General features: G+C 41.0%; 1 protein-coding gene across 3 annotated transcripts in view; it reads right to left on the bottom strand.

Moving 5' to 3' along the window:
- Positions 1 to 16941, bottom strand: part of FHIP1A (FHF complex subunit HOOK interacting protein 1A) — a 265000-nt gene that overhangs the window by 36036 nt on the left and 212023 nt on the right. The window lies entirely within an intron of this gene.

The following is a 16941-nucleotide window of genomic DNA, read 5'->3' as shown; positions in this document are numbered from 1 at the left end:
ACAATACCTCATGCTGTTTCCACCCTTTAATTCAATAAGGAAAAAGAAAGGCATAAAGAATCAATTCAAGTGTTCTGACAATTCTAATCATCAAATGCAGTTCAAATACCATAAAGATTTTAGAGTATAATCAGAAATGAAGAAAAAAGATAATGGAAAGTATTTACATGGATTGTAAAGGATTAATTAGAAAGCTCGGAGTAACTTGTTTCATTATTAGTCATTCAATAAACATTTATTGGGACCTATTATGTACAAGGAGCTGAAAACATAAGAACACTCTTTATGTCCAGGAAGATGAGCTATAACAAGCAAAATGATAAAATAAATTGCAAAGGAACAGTACAGACACAAAGTACTACAGATGTTCAGATGTGTTTCTGGAGAGATGCAAGTCAAATTTTTTATAACTGAATAATACACATAAAATGTTATTTATAAAGTACTATAAGAACTCACTGCTTATAAAGTAACTGTGACTTTTTTATAATACAAATTAATATTTGCTACCTGGTGTAATTTTCTCATGTAGTAAAATGTCAATTTTTCAGTGAATAAGACTCTGAAGAGCCAAGTTTTTCAAGAAGCTGAGGATTTGATGCTTCAAGTATCAAAATTCTAACCGTAAACATTTTTTATTATGAGTATTTTAAGAGCTAGCATATACATCTTTGTCCTCCTAAGATGAGAATATATCATCTCTTGATGAATAGAGGTCATTCCCAGGGTCATCAACTGCCCCGCAGAAGCATAAAGAAACAGCCATACCTGAAACCATGAAAATCACCAGAGAAATAGTTCAAACTTTCAGATTCTAATACCACACACCCTAGAAATCTTAGCAATCCCTCCACCATGAGTCAAATGCACTCGATTCTAAACAAAACAGATGGCAATATAATTTGAGTGATTTTTATTTTCCCTTTTCCATTTTTTAAAATCTTCTTTCTTTCTCTTCCTTTAAAAGCATTAGTTGTCACATTATCTTACGGTTACTGGGCCATTCCTTTTATATTCCATTCCTCTTCCCCTTTTAATTTTCAGCTTTCAAAATCCACAGATTAGTTTAGAAACCAGATGTCCAGATCTGCTACATAAGTGTAGATGAGCCCTGAGTGGATGCATCTGTGCATAAAGGCTTGGAGCTATCTATTTTGGCTGCTTAAATTACTTTTAAAAAGTTCTGGTGCTCAGCTATCTTCTGGATAGATGAGCCCAGGTGGATAAAATATTACCAAGTCAGTGTGTCTGTTTTCTTTATCCTAAGCAAGGCATGCTTATCCAGTGCATTAGAATCTAATGAGAAGTCATTCCACAGTGGTCTGAGTACATATCGTAGCGCAAATTCCCTTCCCCCAGCTTAGTGCCAACAATGCAAGCTCTCAGACATTCAATACACCACTATGTCATCTGATCAACTGTAAAGAGCTCTCTGTGGCCCAAATATAGCAATAGAAACAGGTAACCATCAACCATTTAACAAATAAATTGCACTGGGAAGAGTGCTTTTCATGGTCTGCCCCTGATTCTGAAACAAACTACTTCCGTCTTTGTGTTTCCTGATGTTTTCTAGTCTCATGTATGGAGCACTCCTAATGCTGTCCTGGGATGCACACTGTGTCTTTTCCTTTATTACCCCAATGCAATGTACAAAGCCTGGCACACAGAACATACTTCTTCCTGAGTGAATGACAGCCCCAAAGATCTAGTGATTTATATTTGCCAGAGTTTAGTTTAACTTTTGATTATTCTTTATCCTCCACATGTGTCCTGAAGGCCACAGAGAGTAAAGACATTTTTTATAAAGATCTCTGTAATAACTGATGTCACCAATCATGGCTAAGGGGGAAATGACTCACAACAACCCTACATTAGCCCACATCCACTTCACTACTGCAAACTTGGGATCCTTTAGCAGAAACTTAATCCTAAATGATTTAGGTGAAAATCTAATTCCCCAACAACCTTGATCACTAGAAAAAAGTTGCATAATCATTCCAAACAGGCTATGTATGTAGTTTCTGTAATACAGTATTTTCAACTTATCTACGGAACACTGCTGAACTGACGTGTCATACAGAATTCCAGCCTTTGTACCAATAATGTAGCATCAGCTTTTCCCCTCTTAAGTTACATATGACCTTAGTAAGCTCGAAAGCACAGCAATCAACTCCTTAGACTATAGTCTCAGTCTCTGTGGCCTAACATGAAAGGAGGGCATTAAGTATCTATTGTTTACTACTGTTAGGCTGGATAAATGAAAAGATTTCATTTCTTTTTAGAAATCAAAGCTGTCATTTATAAGCTAAGAGGATTTAAGAAGCACTTGGAGGGATAATATTTATATAACATGCTATAAATATTAAAAACCCAAGTCCATTAAGCATTAAGTTGCATATTTTTATGAACTGAGATCATACTCACATTAAACTAATACCCAAATCAGGAAAATCTGGCTCCCTTCTCCTTCCATCTTTTCCTTCCACCATATCCTCAGAGCCTTTAGGAGATTTTTATACCAGAAAATCTTTTCCTGTTCCATTATCTTACTTTCAGAAACTTCCTCTAATCCCCCCAAATAGGCAACCTCCTTAACGAGGATGAGACCAGAGCCTAAGTGTGATCACTGGAAAGCTAACAATAAACCACAAGGGAAAAGATGCTCTGCTGTGCAGAATGTAAAACAAAATCTTCTGCTAATGCCCCAAAGAAGTGTTAGCAAGACTGTAAAGTAGCGTCTTCTTCATGCACCCATTATGAAGGACAATCCACTGTTAATATAAGTAAGATCTCTGTCTTAGAGATGACTATCAATATTTATTTAACTTGTTCTATAAAGAATTGCAGGTAGCTACGAATTTACATAGAAATGCTAACAGAAACAGTAAATGATGTTCTACCTTACTGCCATATCATACACAATAATAAAGTTTAGGGATACTAAAGCTTAAGAATGTTATTTCATACTAAAGGTGGGCCACAATGACTGAAATCACCTAAAGAAAACTCAGTGTCCACAAACGAATAATTATCCTTGACAAGATAAGAACAGTTGTTACTCTAAAGAACATATCTGCTTAGGTGCTATTATGTGATTACTTTTCAACCCAAGTTCCAGAATAGAGGCCTGACTCAGGTACTTGACTTTACGGCTATTGAGTCCCGTTTAGTCCATCCTTGGAAATAAATCTTTTTCTGTCCGTCTTCTGTACATTCCTATAGCCCTTGTCTGGGTCCTTCTTCATGCCAAGAATCTTCACCAATCCCTCAAGCCGGTGTTTTTGAAACTACAGTTTGAGATCAAGAGTGGGTAGTTAATTCAGTTTATTAGTCCATTAATGGTTTAGACCAGATTCCAATAGAAAATATTAGAGTACCCTGCACGTAGTAAGGGCAAGTCCTGTTTTGTCAAACTTGTGTATACATATTTTGTTGAAAATATACATAATGCAATATATTAAATATATGGGCTTTGCCTGCAAATTCAGTGAATATACATATATATGCAAACATGCAAAATATTATTTCTGACTGTGAGCTGCAGCTAAAAACATCTAAAAAACACCACAGGAGCACAGTTAACCATCATCTACGCCATCCTTTCACCCACCAGTTCTCATCACCAGTTCCCTATGCTCCAGGCTATAACCCAGCATGGTCTGGCCTGGAAGAAGTGCACACATAGGTGAGATCAGTTTTCTGAACAGGATGGCAACTGAATTTACAATCAATCTACTCTTTTTAGTCTTACACTAAGAGCTCCAAAAGTGTGTTTTTATTTTTTATTAGAATTTCAAGCTTCTCAGAAATAGGCAAAATGGACAGTGTGTTTTCTTTTAAAAAGGAGGTGGGTGGGAAGGGAGGAGGTGACACCACGCATCACATTCTACTTCTATAAAACCAAAGCTCTCTAAAAAGAATTAAAGCCAGAACCGAAGCCAGCTATCATGCCCACAACTGCAGCAGCACATTAACTTATTGCACAGCATAGGAGTGAAATTGAGCATATAGACATTCTGACCTTTCTGTAATCAGCTCTAGTTGGGCCATTCCATTTGCATCTAAATTAGCACCAGAATCCTCCCTGTAATGGCAGGTTTATGTGTGTCCTGAAAAATACATTTCCAACCTGCTAATTGTTTTTTTGTGATCTAGTCACATTGGAACAAACAGATGGATCCTACCTTCTGTCACTCAGGCAGGTGGCAGGCAGTGGGGTCAGGTGACTGTGGCACCCTCTCCAAGTTAGAAGCCACCCTTCCTTGGCTTTTCTTTTGATAACAGAGGAAAAAACTAGCTAACTGCTGGTTCACCTGGGTCATTAGTGAGTCATCAGCCCCAGTGGGTCCAACCAGAGTAAAGCTCCCACTGAAATCAGCAGAGGGGAAAAGAATGACAAGGCTGGATCACACAAAACAGGAGTGAAAGGGTCTTAACAGGGAACACAGGCTACGAGCCCACCTGCTGCTGCCAGAGAGAGCCAAGCCAACGGACAGGCGGGAGGCACATCCACCCACCTGCAGCCAAGGGCAGCAGCTGGATGGGCTCCTTGCAGCCATCTTCTCCCCTCCAAGGACATGAAGCGCTAAGAACATTCAAGTACAAAAGGGAAGACAGACGCCCTGGTTCTCAGCAAGCAGCTCTACTGTTTCAGCCAAAAATTCAGGACAGAAAGTGTTCAATGACTCCAGATCTGAAAATAGTCTACAGTTGATGATTCTGGCTCCCTCCCGTCGGCTCCCCTATGCCTCCCTTCTGCTCCCCGACCTCTAGGCCACACGCTATACTGCTAGCACCACCAGAGGCCAGCTGGGGAGGTGAATGGAGGTGACAGCCAAAGTCAGCAAGTTTACTGATTTATTCCTAAAATATTTGAGGAAGGAGGAAACAGAGTGGCTACAATGAGGATTTCAGTAACATATTTTAAGGAAAGTGTATTAAAATAAAAGCCAGTCTCTGCCCCTTTTCTCCCAGCATTTCTTCAATGGATCTGTAATACATTAAATATATCAGTATAATAAATTTATATCTTCTGGGAGAAAAGGGAAGCAGTGAACAAATGGCTTTTCAGGGTCCTCCCAGGCCCTGAATAGTGAAACACCGCTCATCTCCCCAGTGGAAGTAGGAGCTGGGATTTGTCTGCCTGGGGAAAATCAGGCACCAGTGACACAACATGGGAGGCAGTGCCACTCAAACCACAGGGAGTGGTGGTGCTCCCAAGGCCATGTGGCTTTCTCACTGAGCCCTGCTTCCCTGGAGCAGATCTCAATGCATTTAACTGGCCCAAATTTGAGGTACTTGAATAAACACTGACTACCTGTCCCCGAAGTACAAACTTTATTATCTGGGATTTGGTTGATTGTTTTTCTGCATTTTCCATTTTGTTCTCAGTGTTCAGATTACCTTGTCATGAATATTGTCAACTGCTCTGGATGCTGCACCTTTGGGGTTCCTAACTTTTCCTACACCTCCTCGCAATGGGAACATATCAGGAATGGCCCTATTCAGCAAACATTTATGCAGGTGTGAAAGCTCTGCACTGGGTCCTGGGGACAGAAAGATGAACAAAACACAATTCTGAGTGCTTTGCTGTTGTAAGCAGAAGCCAAATGCATTAGGAAATTCTACTTAAAACCTGAACCTATGTGAGGTCTATGCCAGGAGTTATGTTAGCCTTGCAGGGAATATGGTTGCCAGCCCTGAGTAGAAAATGAGGTTTTCAGGAAAACAGTGAGAGCAAGATAACAGAGAGTGGTTTTCAGAAAAGGAGAGGCTTTGGAGCTACACAAACTAGAGTTCAAATCCTAACATTTATTACCTGTATAACCTTGATTGTGTTATTTGATCTCTCTAAGCCTGTTTCCTCCTCTGCAAAATGGGGATAATCCAATATGTTTGAAAGTATTAAGAGGATTAAAGAGAATACACATAAATCTCAACACATAGAAGGGACTCAGTAAAGGATGGCTATTATTTCCTGACTTGGGTACTCAGTTTAAAATAAGCCAAATGGAGGCAAAAAAAAAAAAAAAAAGAAGGACCAGGAAGTCGGTGGGAATGTTGGTGGCAAAAGAACAAAATTTGCCTGTCTGTACATGTTTTTGGGAGTTGTGGGGGGAAAGTACAACCACCCGTTATAGAAAATGAACACCTCATCCATTTCCACTCCCTCCCCATTCCCTCCCAGGCATTTTGTAGAATCAGAAGATTTTTGAGGTGGTCACAAGGGATGGGCTACATCAGCCCCAAAGATTCAGTGTGTCCTAGAACAGGCTGTAGTTAAAGGGGACACAGAAATTCCCTAAAACATATTTTCATCTGTATTTGCCAATGCTAGCCAATCTAAACCTCATTTTAATCCCACAGGACGAGCTGACCAATACTGACAGAACAAGAATAAAGCTGTCATTGCCAATAAAAATGGTCCTATGTCCAATGGGCCAATGCTGCAACTAGGGTTGGCCAAGTTGAAGGGTTACTGCTTTTTTCACATCAAAAGTTATTTTCGCTTGCTTATCATAAACCTCTCTCCTTGGAGGTTTCAGCAAATGCCTATGTCTATAGTCATTTGGCTATGTCTATACTATGTGTGCATAATTTGTACCCTATAGCTTCATTATGATATAATTTATTAGAGTATAATGCAGTATATGATCCATTATACTTGAACCTCACCTAACAAAGTTTAACTATTGAATACCCAAATACTCCATAAGAAAGGTAATTCATAGCATGGTCCTGAGGTATTAACAAGGAAATATGGGGGCATTTTGGCTCAGAAACAAAGATCTGAGGGGTATTCCAAAGACCACTTGGTTCTTCTCTTTCCTATTTACTAATTGTTCCAGAAAGGGTCCCTTTTTTATTCAAACTTCTCAGTGACAATTTGAGAAACAATGAAAACAACATCACTGACCAGTTATTGAGCACCTAGTAGGTAACTAAGGACTATTCTAAGCATATTGTTTCGGTTATTTGAGTCCCAACAATCTTATGAGAACTAACTCCAGATGGTCCAAGCAAAAAAGATACTTACTGAAGGGGTGGCTCACAGAATCACCAGAAGGCTGGAGAGACAGGCTTAGAAAGAAAAAGAGGTCTGGTGCTGGGCTGCCAAAACACAAACACCCACGACACCCTTCTTTCAAACTCAAACAGATTACACAGCTTCTTTGGGCAACACAGCTTAGTCGAGGCTCATAATTTTTGAATCAGAACAAAGTACTCCTCATTATAAAGGGAGATTCCACCTGCTGTAATTTAAATTGTACCTTACTCTGCCCTCATCTTAATAAGTGGTGACGGAGAAATGCTGTCCCCGCAAAACTCAACTTTCCTATTCCGGAATTCTTATTAAACCTCTCAGACTTCCCTTTTCTAGGCTGTCAGTTCCCTTTCTCAGTTTTCATAATACACACATTCATCCTTTAAGATCGCAAACTTACTGCAGAAATGACTACATCTGACCTGCAATGTGAACTCTCAAAGGACCTGATGCACCGCCAGGTACTCAGAGTAATCAATAAATGTGTCAAGACGGAAATCAGCAGCCCTGTTACTAATAGAAACACTGGATTTTCACAGCCCATGTTGGGGATGCCTTCCTTAGCAGGGTAGTTATATTAATTTTACAATGCCGGAACAGCAGGGGAAATTTTCCACTTATAGTGAGTAACATTTCATTGAAAATACAGAGTGTAACTCATGCCATGCTCTTGAATTATGGCAACCTCGAAAAGTGATCCGCTGGAAAAAAAAAAGAAATGCTTCCTCAGGCTTCTCCCTATTTATCTTCCTGATTAATAAGACAATACTACTGAATGCTGATGAGACTGACTTTAAAACCCACAGTGGAGGGGAAATGGTCCATGGGCCAGAACCCCAACCGGCAGCTTCTCTAGAATGAAGCATCTGAGAACCACTGCAAGAAGGCAGCATCTAATGCCTGCCATTCCACGCAACCGCCTCAACTCCTCCCCCATCCCTCCGCCCCGCCACCACATGCACACAGCTCAATCTCCCTGATGGGTTAAATGTATCATTCGGGAGAGGAATTTAAATGTAGACCCATTTTCCTAGACACTAAAACTGTAACAAAGCAAGCTCTGATGATAAAAGACAGATTTCACTCCTCGCTTATTTTCCACGAGCACTGGAAAGACCTCAATACAATGGGAAGGCAGAAAACACACATGCATCTGCCCAAACAAATTCAATAATTGCAGTCATTCTGGTTGTTCCTCTCTGTTGTCCCAAACCTGCACATCATCTGCCACTGGATAATCCAGAGGAGCATCCCAGCAGAATGACTCCACTTTACCTCACCCGAAATGCAAGTCAGACACAAAAATGACGGGACAGCAAGCCCTCAAAAAAAGTTAGTGTGGGGCGAGAGAAAATTATAGTCAGAAGATAAACAGACTAAACTCCTTCTCTGTTTTCCTTGCTTTTTGGTTTTCTTACTTGAAGAAAAGCTTGCAGGGCCTTTGCTGCTGATAAATTTTTAATGTTCTCTTAGGAGAGTGCAGGGAAAGAATAAAAGATTCACACCAACTTTCAGACCAGATCTTCCCTCCACTCTCTGCATTTGTTTCCAAGATGAATACCACTTGGCTGCCTTAGATAAGGTGGGGTTTTGTGTGTGTGTGTGTGTGTTTTAACCATTATTCCTCTGTGTATAGGGAGAGTGGGACCGTTTCTCTTTTCATAATTCTGATGCTCAAGAACCCAATCATTTGGGACCATTATCTCCCTCATGCACTTGTTGAAGTTAAAAACAAAAGATATCTAATTTTCCTTTTCAAATCAGAGATCGATGTAAGCTTAATTTATAACATGAATTTCCTTTCCTACAATGGAAGAGAAGTGACGTGAGGGGCTACGAAGACGTCAGGGATGAGGAGACTCTGCAGGACCGGTAGACCTGCTCAGCCTCTGAAAATTTGCTCTGTGCCTATTTGTGATAAGACAATGCATAAAGTTTTGTCAGCTAACTTCTATTATTTTAAAAATATAAAACCAGGCAAGAAGAGCTATACTAGAAGAAGGGGCAGAATCAGGTATGTCAGGGTCAAATGCTTAAGACGACCTCTAGGCTAGTTGAGACTGGCCTCTGAGCCACAACCAGCCCATATAGGGCATTTCTGCAAATTAGAAATACATTTCTTTGGGCAAAGTAGCCCCCCAGGCCCACAGTTCGGTAAGCAGATGGCTTGGCCAGAGAAGAAGGTGTCTTCTGCCAATTAGATAAGGGTGCCTCTTCCCGTGGGTGGACACAGCCCCATGCCAGGAAACAAAGTCTGGCAAACAGAACATGAACACCATCTCTCCTATCTGCACCCTCAGCAGGCTGCCCTTGTGCAGTAGACAACCTGCCCAACTCTATGCAGTGGCACTGCCAACCCCGTGCCTTTCCAATAATTATAATAATAGAAATTTCCAGTTTCCTATCAATGGAAATGAAATTTTGTTTATCTGTAAGAAGCTTTGAGGTTTATGGCAGGCACTACTAAATATCTCCCCAATATTTATTCTCCCTCTCTTCCTTGGGAATAAACCCTGACTTTATTTAAAAAAAAAAAACACACATTTTGCATCTAGATGTTACTATGTGTGTCCTGGCTAGTGAATTGTAAATAGAAGTGGTGTGCGGAATACGAAAGGATCATTAAAGCGAGTTTTCTGTAATATAAAGGGATTTTTCTGTATCCACAGCTAAACCTTAGGCACACCAATACAGTGTTTTCTCTGAGTAAGAGAAATAAGATATGCTTTGTAAGTAAATTGCTATAGATATCTCAACCCCAGCAAACACTTAGAACAGTACCTGGCATATATTGGGTGCTTAAAATACATATGTTGAATGAAATAATTAACTAATGAATGTTTTAGACCAAAAGAATACCAACTAACATTTATTTGCAGCCCATGATAAAGCAGAAATGTAACATCAAGTAACAAGTAATCTAGTAACATTCTCCCATTCAGTGTTTTCAAACTTTTTAATACCATGATTCATCATAATAAAAATATTTTATAATAATATCTAATACTCCCATTACTAAGTGCAATGCACTCTGGTATTTTCTATTTTATTCTACTTTAAGAGCTAATTGTGACCTACCAAATTGACTTCATGACTTACTTATATGACAACTCAGTGTTTGAAATCTGTTTAAAAATATACACTAGACAGACTAACTTCTCTATTAGCTTTTCTGTTAACTAACCAATAAGAGACAACACTAACATTTAATTTTTTAAGTTAAAAACTAAAAATTTTTTTTAATTTTACAGGAAAGAAACAGTGGCACAAATGACCACTTTTATTTTGTTTGCTACTTTTATTTTGTTTGCTATTTTTGTACAACAGTTAAATATGATCACGGATGTCTTGAGAAGCCTACAACAAAGCAAGTAACGAGGCTGTCCTAGAAACCCCTCACTGAGGGCTGGTTAGCTGACCTGTCCTTCTCAGGTATCAGCTCCCGCTTCCTGTTCCACTCTGGCACAGGGCAGCGTCCTCTCTCAGCACTCATCAAAGCCATCCTTTCTCCAACCTGGGGTTCATAACCTTCTACCCTGGGTGCTTCAGGTACTTGCACTAACCGATCTCTTTGCTGATCAGGGATTCACAAATGTGCTTCCCTTCTCAGCCAGGATTCTCTCCGGGTCTCCAGAAGATCTTAAAGAAGAGAAAAACATCATGGAGTAGTAGAAAATGGTCTGCAATGGGAATGAACATAAGACACTTGCATTTTAATTCTTAGCATCTGGTGACCATGGGCAAGCGAAGTAATATTCTGGTGTCCCAACTGCTTACAAATGGAAAACAAGCCTGATGTCTCAGGCCTGCATACTATGTAATCTACCACAGTGAGCTGACATGTGTCAATGAAGAAGGTTAACGATGAGATGTGAAGGCTTCTGTGAAAAGTGCCTTCCTCCACAGATTTTGGCGAGCACATAAAGAAGTGAGGATCGACAGGATAATAGAAAAGCACTTTGGAACACTTAGAGGACCTTCTAACGCAAACATAAAGCTACCACATAAACCTTGTAAACACAATCAAATGTTAAAGAATTGAAAGATCATCTGCTTCATATCCTCTATTCCTCTCACAAATATTAAGCTCACAGACTCTGAACATTTCTTTCCAAATCATGAGCCTTTGTATTCTCTGCTGTAAAATGATGATGATCCACCTTCTCTGTTACAAGTCTGTTCCAAAGCATTCTTTGATTCCACATCAGTGACATAAAACTAAGTGCTAATCTCAATTCTTTGTCTTGGTATTTCATTTTCCAGCATAACCAACACATCTCTTCTAATACAGTGGTAAGAGTGCTAGCCACTTTCTTTTGACACATCTATTTAACCAACTGCATATATATTGAGTGTTTTCCAGGTGTACAATATACTAGCAGCTGAGGATACACAAAAGAAGCATAAGAAACATTTCTCCCTCAAAAAACTTACAACAATTGGCAGACAAAGCTCATTTGATGAACAAGTACTAAGCAGTGCAGTCCTATGTGAAAGTTCATTGGCAATTTGGAGATGAGAGAAGTCAGCATACGCTTCAGTGTAAGACTTCTGCCCACAGTGGTGCTTGTATTGAGACCTAACAGATGAATGCACATTTTTTTTGTTTTGTTTTGTTTTTGTGTATGGTTTTTTTGTTTTTTTGTTTTTGTTTTTGTTTTTTAAGACAGAGTCTCACTCTGTCACCCAGGCTAGAGTGCAGTGGCACGATCCCAGCTCACTGCAACCTCTGCCACCCGGGTTCAAATGATTCTTGTACCTCAGCCTCCCGAGTAGCTGGGATTACAGGCACAAGCCACCATACCTGGCTAATTTTTGTATTTTCAGTAGAGATGGGGTTTCACCATGTAGACCAGGCTGGTCTCGAACTCCTGACCCCAAGTGATCCCCCCACCTCAGCCTCCCAAAGTGCTGGGATTACAGGCATGAGCCACCGCGCCTGGCCCAGATGAGTACACTTCGGATGAACAGGCAAGAAGCGGAAAGGATAATCCAGTAGGAACACGGGAGCAAGAACGAACTGTTCAGAGGATGATGAGGGCACTAATCAGACTTTAGGTCTGCATTTGAACATCATGAAGGGAAGGAAGGCTTATAGGCAGGATGGGGCCACATCAGGAGAGGTTTTCAAAACCGGGTTAAGGACTCTGGATTATCTTCTGCAGGGCCCGGGGACCATGATATGTTCTTGGTGATGGGAGTGACATTTAAACCACTCCCATTTGTTTTTTTTAAGCATGAGTTACTACTTCCAAATTTGCTAGAACTTAGGTTGAATTTATGCAGACATGATGGAGTAAAATGAAGTCTCCAGTTCTCATGTGTCCTCCCACATGCAGGATCTCCTAGCAGCATACTTCTGGCCTCTCTCTGACTGCCCCCGTAATTCTTCTCCAGGAGAGGAGGAGTAACTTGTCATTTTGTTGAGCTTGGGATTGAGCCTGTCCCTTCCTCTCTTCTCCTGGGAGCCAGGCTTCCAGCAGAAAGTACATATTTGGGAGAGGGCACAGAGGCTCACGCCTGTAATCCCAGCACTTTGGGAGGCTGAGGCAGGCAGAGCACTTGAGGTCAGGAGTTCAAGGCTAGCCTGGCCTACATGGTGAAACTCCATCCCTACTAAAAATACAAAAATTAGCTGGGTGTGGTGGCCTGTGCCTATAGTCCCAGCTACTAGGGAGGCTGAAGCAGAATGATCACTGGAACCCAGGAGATGGAGGTTGTAGTGAGCCAAGATTGTGCCACTGCACTCCAGTCTGGGCGACGGAGTGAGACTCTGTCTCACAAAAAGAAAGCACATATTCGTCTCTGCTCTTCCCCACCACACGTTCTATAATGCGTCTAGGTGAGTCTGTCTGTCTAATTCTCAGGTTAAATATTGGGAATGTTTGCCTACAAGAGTAAACCCTATTCTCTGGCATCAGTTTTAGTGGTAATAAAGATGGTGTTTTAATCTTCTTCCATCTGCCTCATTTTTTGTATTTCTCAACTTGTCACAACTCAAATGGGGAGGAGAGCCCTTTATACCTCAATTAAACTATACTGACTTTTCTGAAACTGCAGTACAGATCCTCAGCTGTACAAATTCAGTTTCCACTGATTCACATAAATGCTTTATACTCTAGACCGAGTGCTTCAATGAAATGGAAGTGTACTCCAGACACTGTCACCTGATGGCAAATGACAGAAGGGACACCAAGACAAACTCATGGCAACACACAGGCAATCCTAACAGAGAACCCTACACAGGAAATTGGAAATTGTAGTTGGGTTCCCACCACCCTCCTGTCACCCATTCTGGCATCTCCTCTTCTCAACTTCCCAATAATCTAACCTTTCCTGGGTGTCCAAACCCCACACCAAACCATGACACCAGGTGTGACTTATGGCCAAAGTAATCCCCAAATTATATTTTCCCCTCTCCTCTACTAACCCCCTGTCCACACTGTGTACATAAAAATCTGTATTATAGGCCCTCTGAATTAAATAGCAGGATGTACACAAAATGAGTAATCAGTAAAATGAACTCTTCTAGAGAGTCACTGCATTTTAAAGGATTAATATGTGATGAGACTCTAAATTATAACATGTTGACTATGTGAGGATGAAAATTCTGAGTACACCCTTCCCGGATGGGTCTCTGTCAACACCCCCTTGCCATCCCCACCAAAGGCTAAGGGGACATACAGGCCATTTCCAAAGGTGAGGGGGAATTTGTTTATTATTATCATTATCATTCATTACTACCACTATTAACAGTAGTTCCAGAAATAGCCACCATTTATGAAGTACTAGCTCTGTGCCAAACATTGTGTTAGATGTTTTACATGTATTATGTTAATTCATCTTGATAGAGTAAAATGGTAGGTAGGTATTAGGATTCTCATCTTACAGCTAAGAAAAGTGAGGCTCAAAATTTTGCCCTAGAAGCACACGGCAAGTGGCAGAAGCCACATTCAAACCTAAGTCTACCTGATAATAAATTTCATGTTTTTTACACTATTTTGAGGAGAAGGCATCAAGGCAAGAATTCAAACAATTTCCTGGCATTCTTGTCCCCTGCCCTCTGAAAACACAGAAGAAATCCTTTGAAATTGAATATCTGTATCAACCATTTGGAACACGTTGTCAAAGACACTGTCTCCCCTTGTAAGAGTTCAATTGATGACGTTTTAGAGGATTTATAACCACTCCCTGCCCTTTTACCTCCCTGCCATCCTTCTGCCAACCAGTTCAGCTACATTTGTCAGAAGAAAGCTGCTCCCAGTGACAGATCAGGACTTTACTGCAGAAAACAGCTTCTGCAGAGAACTCACAGGGCACCCTACTCCTGGATACCACAGAAAGAAGTGAAATTCATTATTAAAATGATAAGAGGGGGAAAAAAGCTTTATGTGAAAGGCACCCACTTTCCTACTGTCACTGGGACAAGGGCCAACAATACAGAATCAATGCCCTCAGATGTGTACAATTACGACAATACATTAAGCTGCCACTCACAGAAGCATTAACTTCTGGTCCTCACTGCTCCTGGCAATCCCTGAAAGTACTCACATTCCTCAAACCTGGGTCATGCACTGACCCAGGAGTCATGACTGACTCCATCAGCACCTCTGAGAGATGTAAAAATGGAGTCATTTAGACACAATAATAACTTCATTACTCTAATCACAAAACAGTGCAGTTCCTGCTCCCTGGGCCCCAGGAGAATACTGGTTATCAAATACGGATCTCCAATACTCAAATAATTTAAAAGCCAGAAAATATACATCAGACTGCCAAACTTGATTTGAAATTCAAGGTTCACAAAACTTTTTTTTGTTTGTTTTGTTTTTGTTTTGTTTTGTTTGTTTTGTTTTTGAGACAGGGTCTCACACTGTGGCTCAGGCTGGAGTACAGTGGCGTGATCACCACTTACTGTAGGCTCGACGTCCCAGGCTCAAGCAATTCTCTCACGTCAGCCTCCCAAGTAGCTGGGACTACAGGTGCATGCCACTACACCTGGGTGATTTTTGTATCTTTTGTAGAGACAGGGTTTCATCATGTTGCCCAGGATGGTCTTAAACTCCTCAGCTCAAGCAATCCTCCTGCCTCGGCCTCCTAAAGTGCTGGGATTACAGGCATAAGCCAGCGTGCCTTACCTTACAAAAATTTTTTTTTTGAGATGGAGTCTTGCTCTGTCACCCAGGCTAAAGTGCAATGGCACAATCTCAGCTCACTGCAAACTCTGCCTCCTGGGTTCAAGTGATTCTCATGCCTCATCCTCCCGAGTAGTTTTGACTACAGGCGTGTGCCACCATGCCTGGCTAATTTTCATATTTTTAGTAGGGACAGGGTTTCACCATATTGGCCAGGCTGGTCTCGAACTCCTGACCTCAGGTGATCCACCCACCTCAGCCTCCCAAAGTGCTGGGATTACAAGCATGAGCCACTGCACCCAGCCTGCAAAACATTTTTAAGAATATCTTGTGGCAGTGGTTTTCAACCCGGGTTCCATGTCAGAATCACCTGGTGAGTTAGCTAAAAATACCCATGCTCATGCCCTATCCTGATCCAGTTAATTATCTCCAGGTCTACTGCCAGGCATCCCTTGTTGCTTCTGATGTGCACCAGGCTATGGACCACTATCACAAAGTCTCCTGGTCATTATGACCATCAAGCACAACTACACAACACAGGTGCTAAGGTGCCACTTAAGATATTTCAGTGATGGAGTAACAAAAGCTTTTTTTTGTAACCTAGTTTTTTGCTGAGCAGTACTTTGTACATACAAAGATGACCAATCACACTCTTCAAAGAAAACTCAAGCCCAGGAGGTTAACAGGCATTTCAGATCACAGGACAGTGTCAGTGGTGAGGCCCCTGGCCTGCACTGCCCATTCGATCATCAAGTTATCCCGCTTGACAGATACTGTCTTCTACCACCTGCCACATGAGACAAATATTTTCCAGAGCATGTAAAAAGATTTAAAATCTCCATTGAAGGAAAACAAAGGAATAATTTGAACGCTTCTAAAACTTCATTATCCATTGGATAGAATGCTGTACATTCTTGAATAAGTTAATTGTCCAAATGAGCACTAGCGGGTTTCCCAGGAATAATAGGATTTGACTAATTCCCAACTAGGACGGAAAGACCCATTACAGAAGAGCCAGTGTTTTCAATTAATGAGTACAAGAATCCAAGCACTGTTGAAAAACCAAGGTTGTAATACAGCAGTGGTTCTCAGCCCTGGTTCTATGTTAGAATCACCTGGAGAGTTATCTAAAAATACCCATGCTCATGCCTTTCCTGATCCAGTTAAATCAGTTAAATCCAGTTACCCACTTTGTGGCCTGCCTTCCACCACTAAAAAGAAGCACGGTCAGTAAGGTGTCGCATCTCTAGCACTATGAAGTACAAAGTGACCCTAACTTCATTCTATGCTGCTACTGCCACTCTCATGATAAAAAGGATTCCATGTGAGAATGTGCAGGTTCATTAAATAAAAATATTGTTCCTTCTTTTTAAAGTAAGGTCACCCAAAATTTAAGCCTAAGAGTCTCTTCTTAGATCCACTAGATGGTGCAAGCTCTCTTTTTCCAGCAGTCTTACCAGGAGGAAAGGACATTAAAAAATTAATATGGGAGGCTGAGTGTGGTGGCTCATGCCTGTAAACGCAACACTTTGTGAGGCCAAGGCGGGTATATCATTTGAGGTGAGGAGTTCAAGACCAGTCTGGCCAACATGGTAAAACCTCATTTCTACTAAAAACACAAAAAGTTAGCTGGATGTGGTAGTGCACGCTTGTAATCTTAGCTACTTGGGAGGCTGAGGCAGGAGAATTGCATGAACCCGGGAGGCGGAGGTTGCAGTGAGCCAAGATTGTGCCACTGCACTCCATCCTGAGCAACAGAGC

The sequence above is a fragment of the Macaca mulatta genome, chromosome 5 (genome assembly GCF_049350105.2).
Source record: "Macaca mulatta isolate MMU2019108-1 chromosome 5, T2T-MMU8v2.0, whole genome shotgun sequence".
Classification (NCBI taxonomy): domain Eukaryota; kingdom Metazoa; phylum Chordata; class Mammalia; order Primates; family Cercopithecidae; genus Macaca; species Macaca mulatta.
Note: the sequence above shows the minus strand (reverse complement) of the source record. Positions and strands in the feature narration are given on the sequence as shown.